Below are 8,905 nucleotides of genomic sequence, written 5' to 3' on the forward strand. Positions count from 1 at the left end.
TGACGGGCCAAGTTTCCAGTGTGGTGTTCGTAGACAAAACTCTGCAGCAACTTCAAGAAGCGCACGTTAAGGTCCACACGTCCTACTTTTCAGGGATGCCCCTGGCGAAATGCATGCAGGACCCCTTGTATGATGTAGTGCTGGGTAATGTGCCAGGAGCCAGACCGCCCCGCGACCCTGACTAGAAATGGCAAGCACAAGTTCCTGAAGGCAAGACAACCCCAGAAAACTGCCAAGAACCAGCTCAAAGCTCGAGCAGCTCTAATACTGAGATGGACTCTAAGAAGCTAATGGCTGTCGCAAAAAGCAACAGGCTGCCTACAGGTAGCTTTACCATCGCGGAGGTCACGGAAGATCAGTTCAAGGACGTACAGGAGTAAGATATCAGCTTAATAGACTGTTTTCGGAAGCGGGGGACAACATTCACATCCAGGAGGGGCAACCACTGCAAATACGTCGTAGACAGGGGATTGCTCTACCGGCAGTATCACCAATCGTCTGGACGGTCATTCAAGCAGGTTGCGGTACCCCAACCGTTGAGGAATGCAGTGCTACAGATGGCACACGAAGGCGTCATGGCCGGATACCAAGGCATCCGCGAAACAACGGACAGGATCCTTGAAGAATTTTGCTGGCCGAGCATGAATGCCGACGTGAAGCGAATCGTGAAGCCCTGTTACATCTGCCAAAGTACTGCACCGAAAGGAAGAGTAGGCGTTCCACCGTTAGGAAGCATGCCGCTCATCGACACTACGTTCCGAAGAGTAGGAGTTGATCTAATCCGTCCTTTTGAACCTGCTTTCCGGGAAAGGAAACACATTTATCCTAACTATGATTGACTTCGCGACGCGCTACGCCGACGCCGTCGCGCTGCCAAGCATCGATAGCGTCCACGTCGCAGAAGGTCTTTTGGAAATGTTTTCCAGAGTGGGAATTCCAAAAGAAATCGTCACAGACCGAGGGACAAGTTTCACCTCACGGCTCATGAGAGAAGTCAACCGACTCTTGTCCATCAAGATCCTCCATACGACAGCTTATGATGCCATGAGCAATGGACTGGTAGAAAGGTACAACGGCACGCTGAAGACGATGCTCAGACGGATGTGCCAAGAAAAACCAAGATGCTGGTACCGTAACTTCGCACCGTTGCTTTTTGCGTACCCAGAAGTACCCAAAACCAGTCTCGGATTCTCGCCGTTTGAACTGATATATGGCCGACATGTCCGGGAACCAATGAGAGTCCTGAAGGAACTATGGACTGGAGCGGCCGTGGAGGAAGACGTACGGTCCACCTACACATACCTCGTTGAGCTACGACACAGACTCGAAGAGACATGCAGAGCTGCCCAAGAAGAGCTGAAAAAGGCGAAGATGACGCAAAAAAAATGCTAAGACCGGAAGGCTGTTTCACCAATACTTAAATACTTAAACCTGGAGATCGTGTCCTCGTTCTCATTCTAAGGGAGTCCAACAAACTCACGATGCACTGGAAGGGTCCATTCACAGTAGTTGGCAAGCGCGACGACCTCGACTACGAAGTCGACTTGGGCAAGACCACCCTCTTCCACGTAAACATGCTCAAGAAATACGAAGAACGACAGCCAACGTCATCGAGCAGAGCGGCCGTCAACACGATAGAAGATGAAATTGAGGGAGAAGAAATACCCTCCCTGCACCTTCAACCACAACAAACGTTCAAGGACGTGTGCATTTCAACCGGCCTACCGCCATCGCAAACTCAGGAGGCGCAACAAATATGTGCAGAAGAGATCTTCAGCTATTTACCAGGCAAGATCGATCTGGTAGAATGCCGATTGGAAGTGACAAGCACCACGCCCGTTCTTGTATGGCAGCACCCCCTACCATTTGCCTTTGCGGAGGTTATCGAAGCAGAGGCGGAAGACCTGCTTCGCTTGGGAGTAATCGAGAGATCACAGTCTCCATACAACGCAGCACTCCTTCCGGTAAAAAAACCGGACAACACCATCCGTCCTTTTCTGGATTACAGGGATCTGAACAAACTACTGGACTCCGACAGCGAACCGATATCTCGAATTGACGTCTTCCTAGCTCGCGTATGGTCAAAGACGTTTTTCTCCAAATTCGACTTCACTAAAGGTTACTGGCAGGTCCCCATGGCACCTGACACTCGGGAAAAGACTGTGTTCTTAACCAATTCAGTGCTGTACCAGTTCAAGTACATGCCTTTCGGCACCAAGACCGCCCCAGCGGTCTACGCTCGACTGATGCGGAGTCTTCGAAGGCATGGAAAAGGTATATCACTACTTCGATGACGTCCTGGTAGCAACGGAAACGTGGCCGGATCACATCCTTGCATTGAAAAAAGTATTCCAGCGGATCCGGGCCGCAAGGCTGACCGTGACACCTAAAAAAAGACGCCCGCCCGCATTTTCCCACGGGGGGAACTCGAGTAAATGCGTCGCATAGGGGTGGTTGTATTGCGTGAACATTGCGTAATTGGGTAGTTTGTGGTTACCGTTTGGATGTGGGGAGGGGTTCGTCTTTATTATTCGTATTTACTGTTTCATGAATTTTGGACACAGGAAGGACAGGTGAAGGTATTGTGATCATTATTATATTTCTTTTATTCGTTGGTGCCGTCGTTGTATTGGACGGAGAGAAGGACTGCTTTATGGTCGCTAAAGTGGACCGTCAAGGGCTGTTTGAGCAGCGGTCGTGCGTTGGAGTAACTGGTAAAGACGAGGTCGACGCAACTGCCGTGGATGGTGGTGGGTTGCTTGTTGTTGTTGGAGGTGGTGGAGACGCAGTGCAGGCCGTGGCGGGTCCCCATGTACTCCACCAACCACTCGTCCTTGCGTATGTCAACGTTGAAGTCTCCGACAAGCACGAAGGGATCGGACTTTCGCAAGCGCGCGTACACGCTGTTCATTGCACGGTCGACGTACTCGGTAACTATCGTTCGAGCGAGGTTGGGCGCTAGGTACATTGTCATGACGGTAACCTCGTCGCCGAGGCTGTAGACCTTGGTGTGTAGAGTGCTGTCAACGTCGTTGCCAACGGCGATGGCGTGCGAGGTACAATCGGCGTAGACATTGCCGACGAGGGTGATGGCACAGTATTCGCCATGACTGTCGCTGTAACTCCAGCAGTTGTTGTTGGCGGTGTTGTTGGCAGGGAGAATGAGGAGCGGTTGCAGTTTTCCCACGGGAAATTCAGCATCCCCCTCTAAAGTTTTCAGTTCGTCGTTTCCGTTGACGTTCAGCTTAGCGTGCCTTCGTTGTATCAGTAGCTTCTTAACGTAGTTTGAATGAGTCAAGGACATAAGGCGCGTTCGTAGCACTTGTTCCTGTCGCGGATTTGTAGCGTAGTGGGAAAAGCATCGCGTACCTCCCGTTGCGGCCAGAGAGTCGTGGGATCGAAACCGGGCGCCGCTAACTATTTATTTTTTTATAGTGTAGTACGGTGGAGCTGTGGGTGTAAGGAGGAGAGTTGCTCATGCGCAGTGAACGTTTGGACGGCGCCGCCATCAACGACGCAGGACCAGGCGAGCCTAAGAAATTCTCCGCATTTAAAAGTGTGAAATAGGGCCACAGACTGTCACCTTCCTGGGTCACAAGATAGGAGACGGCGTGGTGCAACCAATGGATAATACTTTGTACAAAATATTAGGCTCGAAAAGACCTGAAACCAAAAAGAAAGTCAGGTCCTTACTAGGCCTTACAGGCTACTACCGAGACTTCATCCCGGACTACGCTAAAATAGCGAAACCACTGGCTCGCAAAGTTGACTCGCAAAGGAGCTAAAAACGTGATTGACTGAAACGACGACAACGAGAGAGCTTTCTGCACTCTGAAGCAAAACTTGTCGTCCGCTCCAATTCTCCGTGTAGCGGACACGCCCAAACAGTTTGTTCTTCGGACGGTCGCCTCAGACAAGTGCCTTGGAGCAGTATTGCTACAGGAATACAACGGCCAGCTGCACCCAGTTTCTTACGCCAGCCGAATGCTTTCTCCACGAGGAAGTGGTTACTCAACGGTTGAGCGCAAGTGCTTAGCGCTTGTGTGGGCAGTCCGAAAATACATTTATCTATATAGAGAGAAATTCATACTGCAAACGGACCACCAGCCCCTGCAATACCTTCAGACTGCCAAGCACTTTTACAACCGCGTGCTTAGATGGAGCCTATACTTGCAGGAGTATTCCTACATGGTTCACTACATCAAGGGATGCGAGAATTGTAAACGCCAATTTTATGAGCCGCGTCTAGGCCCATGTCGCGCCACTTTTGCCTTTTGCCTTTTATATCCTCCGTCCTTTGTTTTCCGCGAGAAGTTGTGAAAGTGCACGTGTTTTCACCCGGCAACTTTCTTGTGCGGGGGGTGATGTCATGCGCTAGAGAGTGCCTGTCATGGAGTGCCCCGAGTGCGGAAAACGCAAGAAGAAATTGTGGCGGAAAGACGCAGCAAGCGCGCGGTTGGCGGAGTGAAGAGAAAGAAGCGAAGATATGAAGGGGGCTCGAGACAAGGAAAGCGAGAAAGAGGAGGAACGAGGCTCGGAGTTCGAGAAGGACCGAGAAGGGATCGAGGGCAACGAGCGGAGATTCTACTCCGAGGTAGCCTGGCGGACCAGCGGCAGTCGACCTGACTGCGGGTACGCCGATTCTTCCGCACTCCTGCGCTCCAGCGGCAGTCGCCCGGACTGCGGGAGCGCTACCCCAAGCACTGTCCCTGTTCCCGCCGACCAGCTTCTTCGCAAAGTCGTCATGACACGGTGACTGTTCTCGGATGCCGGGGCCACGATGCGTCAACGACAACAATTGCCAGTGGTAGTCGCCTTCGACGGGAGCTTCCACTCGCCGCCGCTCCCGCCACCGCCAAAACTGCGAGGCCCTTTGTGCAATTTGCCGCGGGCTTGGACTCGAACTCTTCTTGTGCGAGAGGGTGTTCGCGTGCTACGCCGGGCATGCGACATGTTTATTCATTTTTTTCCTGAGTCCTTTTCTGCCTTTTATTTCTTAATAAATACTTCCGTTGTTTGCAATATGGTCACCTGCCTCGTCACTTGTGAGCCGCTCCCACTACGGCCCTGAACCTGTCATAACATCACAGTGCCCCTACAACCTAGGGGTCGTCGTGCATAACGTAAAGTACATAGGAAATTAACATTTGTAGCACCACAAGGGTGGTCTAGGAACCCAATGGCGAGTAGTTCCCCATGTATAGGAGGTCATCGTACGTGGCCGCAGAAAGATTGCGTTTTTCGAGGCGCCAGAATCGAGAATCCAGGCGCCGGAATAATGAGTCACAGATTAATTCGGCAGGTTGCGATGCTAAACAATAGTGGGAAATAATTAAGACCTTTCTGAACAGAGACTGTCAAGCTCTATCGATAAACAAAATTCACTCTTCTGGAAACAGATACTACTCTCCCATGGAAATCGCGAACACCCTGAACGATCATTTTTCCTTTGATAATATTGACCCCATGCTCACCGATATAGATTTCTTCCAACGCCTTCCGCACTCCTTTTTTTCTTTTCCCAACAAGCCCTGATGAAGTAATTTCCGTAATCAAATATATCAAGGTAACTAGTGCTGGCCTTAACAACATTTCTTTGCGTCCCATGAAGTGGGTTTGTGAGATAATTGCTCATTCGTTGTGTGAGATTATCAATAGAATATGGAAATCTGGTGCCTCTCCATCTCAACTTAAACTATTCAAAATCGCACCGATTTACAAAAAGTGAGACAGAACATCAATTAGTAATTACACACCTATTGCTATATTATCCTTCTTCAGCAAAATAATAGAAAAATGCTTTACAACGCGTCTGACTAAATATCTAACAACTTTTGACGTTTCATCACCTAATCAGTTTGGTTTTTTGGGCTGGATATTCCACTAACCTTGCCCTCATGTTGTGTACTGATAAAATAGAACCGTGATCGATGCCGGAAGATACGCCGGATCCCTTTTTATATACCTTACCAAAGCATTTGATTGTAATACTCATTGTGTCTTACTAGCTAAACTTGAATCAATATTCGTCGCAGGCCGAGCCCGGGCATTTGTAAAGAGTTACTTGCTTAATAGATCGCATGCAGTATATTTAAGTAAATCATTGTCTAATTTTAAAATAGATATTACAGGCATGCCACAGGGTTTCATTCTGGGACCTATTTTAGTTGTGATATACATTAACAACTTCCCTAGAAGCCTTAACTATTGCGAACTCTTTCTTTACGACGATGATACAACGCTACTAGCTAACGACACCTCCATTCATAATTTAACAAAAAAATGGCATGCGACATCAAAAGTGTCCTGCATTGGTGCGAACGTAACTGTCTGTAAAATAACGCGTCTGAAGCAGCTTTATTGTATTTAGTTTCATCCACAAAAGTCTTACTTTTGACCCGGTCTTAAAAAGTAATAATGGATCTATTCATAGAGTGAACGAATCCATATTTTTTGGCAGTTGTACTCGACTCATCTCCTAAATACACCGGCCATGTATCGCATATAAAATGAAAACTCTCTTCTGGTATCAGCATACTAAATAAAGCGCGTGCATGTTTTAGTTTATCAACTTTATTATCGCTTTATTATGCCTTCATTAACACTCACCTGACTTACATTAACACTCGCCTGACATCATGAGGCAATACGTATCATACCCATGCCGCTCCAATACAGAACATTCAAAATCAAGCGATACGAAGAATTACTTATAGTCCGTAAAATAGCAGCGCCACTCAGCTACTCAAGGCTATTAGATTACTAACAATAGGCAATCATTCAATCATATTCTACCCCGAAACACTAATTAATAACAATTGGACCCGGTTCGCCTCAAAAAATAACTTTTTACTGCCAAAAGTGAACACTAACTATGGCAACCACACTGCTTATTTTGCGGCAATTTCAAGCTGGAATAGTCTTCCTAGTGAAATTAAAACGCGATAATTTATAAATTCCTCCAAAACTGCGCTTTCTTTCTTTTTTCATGACATTCATCTTTGTATAAACACTTCTGACAACTCTTTCATTCTGTAATTCGCGTTCTTGTTGGTTTGTGCCCTGCTCAACTTATATTTTATTTTTGTCAATGTAGCTGGTCTGATCTTTTTCCATTTTCTGTATGTACTCACTCACAGGAGGTCCCCTTACAGCCTTTTGCTATAGTACCTGCATCTGTATATTAATTTATGTATGCCGTTTATGCACACACAATAAACATTATTGTTTTTCGTATTCCATCCGGCACAGCTCTAAACAATGGGGAGAGGTTCTCATCAAGGTGTTGCTCATGCATGCCAGCTTCAATTCAGCACATTGCTCAATACGAAGGCCCAGGTATCTTTGGTCACTGAAAATCATAACACCATAGTTATCGCGTTGAGCCAAAGAGGAGCTGGCAGACGCATCTTGATGTGTACAGCCTTCGCGCACCCGGCCCACACAACGGTTACGTTTACGACGCAGGAGCTCTTGGCACACAATCCGACGCCCTATGGCACCGAAGTCAACGGGGAACTAAATGGTGGGTGTATAGTGGCTGTGGTCACCCTCGGAAGAGGACCAATCTTTATTGTGCTGCGGCGTATTTTGAAAGCTTCGTATTATTGGCAATGCGGAGTGACATCCGCACATGTGTTCACCTCATCCTCCCCTATAAGTTATTTCCAGACGTCTTCTGCCATGCCCGTAAGGAGGTGCCAAGCTTTGTCTCCGTCCAACATTATGACATATACTATTCGCCGAGGCCGTAGGTTATCCTCTATGTTCGCAATGACCGTCTGGCCTGGTGCTGGATTTCGTTGAGGCAGTTTGTACAGCTCGTTTCTTTTGTTCATTTGCGTCCCCAAGGCAGCTTTTGATCTCTGTCAAGAATGCTTCCCAGCTAGTCAAGGTCGCTGCGTTGTCCTCAAAGAAAACTAGCGCTCTGGTTGGCCAGAAGCACTGTCGCATCGCACCGATTGTTCTTCACCTGTCGACCACGACATCCCCTGCCTTTTCCACAATAGCCCCGCGACTACCTCGACCGGTGCAGGCGAGTAACGGCAGCTGATCGCTCACGGTCAGTGTTTTCCGACATCTCCTTAGGCGACGGCGGTAGTCCAGCAATATGATATTTTCGACATTCAGGCGTCTGGGATTCCGTGCTGCATGCAGTTTCTCCTTTACGACGACAGAAGAGAAGCCAGATAAAAAAAATGGGGAACAGCACCTTGTCGAGTTAATGCAAATCCGCAGCCAGATAACAGCAAGCACGCTGTCAAAGACACAAAACGAACTAACAAACAAACAGACAATCTAATAAAAACACAAGAGCCCAGAAACGCCGTGCACATCGAAGAGAAACAAACGCGCACGCACGAACAGTTCCCTTACACCACGAGTCAAAGGAGCATCAAATGCGTGAGATAAGTTTGTGCCCACCCACATTGTTGACTAACAAAAAAAATTACGGAAGTTCAGCCAATGACAGCTTCGCGGCAAGAATTAAGTTTCCAGCACCGCAATTAAGCTTTTCTTTGGTTGTTTCCCTGCCACAAGGACGCAGGTTCGATGCCCGGCCATGGCGCCCGCATTTCTGATGGAGGCGAAAAGCAAAAACGCCCGTGTGTACGAGATTTCGGTGGACGTTAAAGATCCCAAGGTGATCAAAATGAATCCGGAGAACTCTACTACGGCGCACCTCATTGCCTGCGTTTCGTCAGCGCGTCGGCCCCTGCAATCAATGAATTCTTTCGCTTCAACGTGCTGAAATAGAAACAACCCTACCTTTGTCGCTTAAGCAAGGAGGAGTGCACAATTCATCTCCTTCCGTCCACGTATCCAGTCTTACATCTAGCTCGCTGGCCGCTGTGCTTCTGAAACGCTGCTTTTCTGACGCGACGTCAGTTTGCGCAGCTGTGAA

This window comes from Haemaphysalis longicornis, unplaced genomic scaffold, assembly GCF_048455015.1.
Source record: "Haemaphysalis longicornis isolate Haplotype H1 unplaced genomic scaffold, Haemaphysalis longicornis Haplotype H1 scaffold_2, whole genome shotgun sequence".
Lineage (NCBI taxonomy): Eukaryota > Metazoa > Arthropoda > Arachnida > Ixodida > Ixodidae > Haemaphysalis > Haemaphysalis longicornis.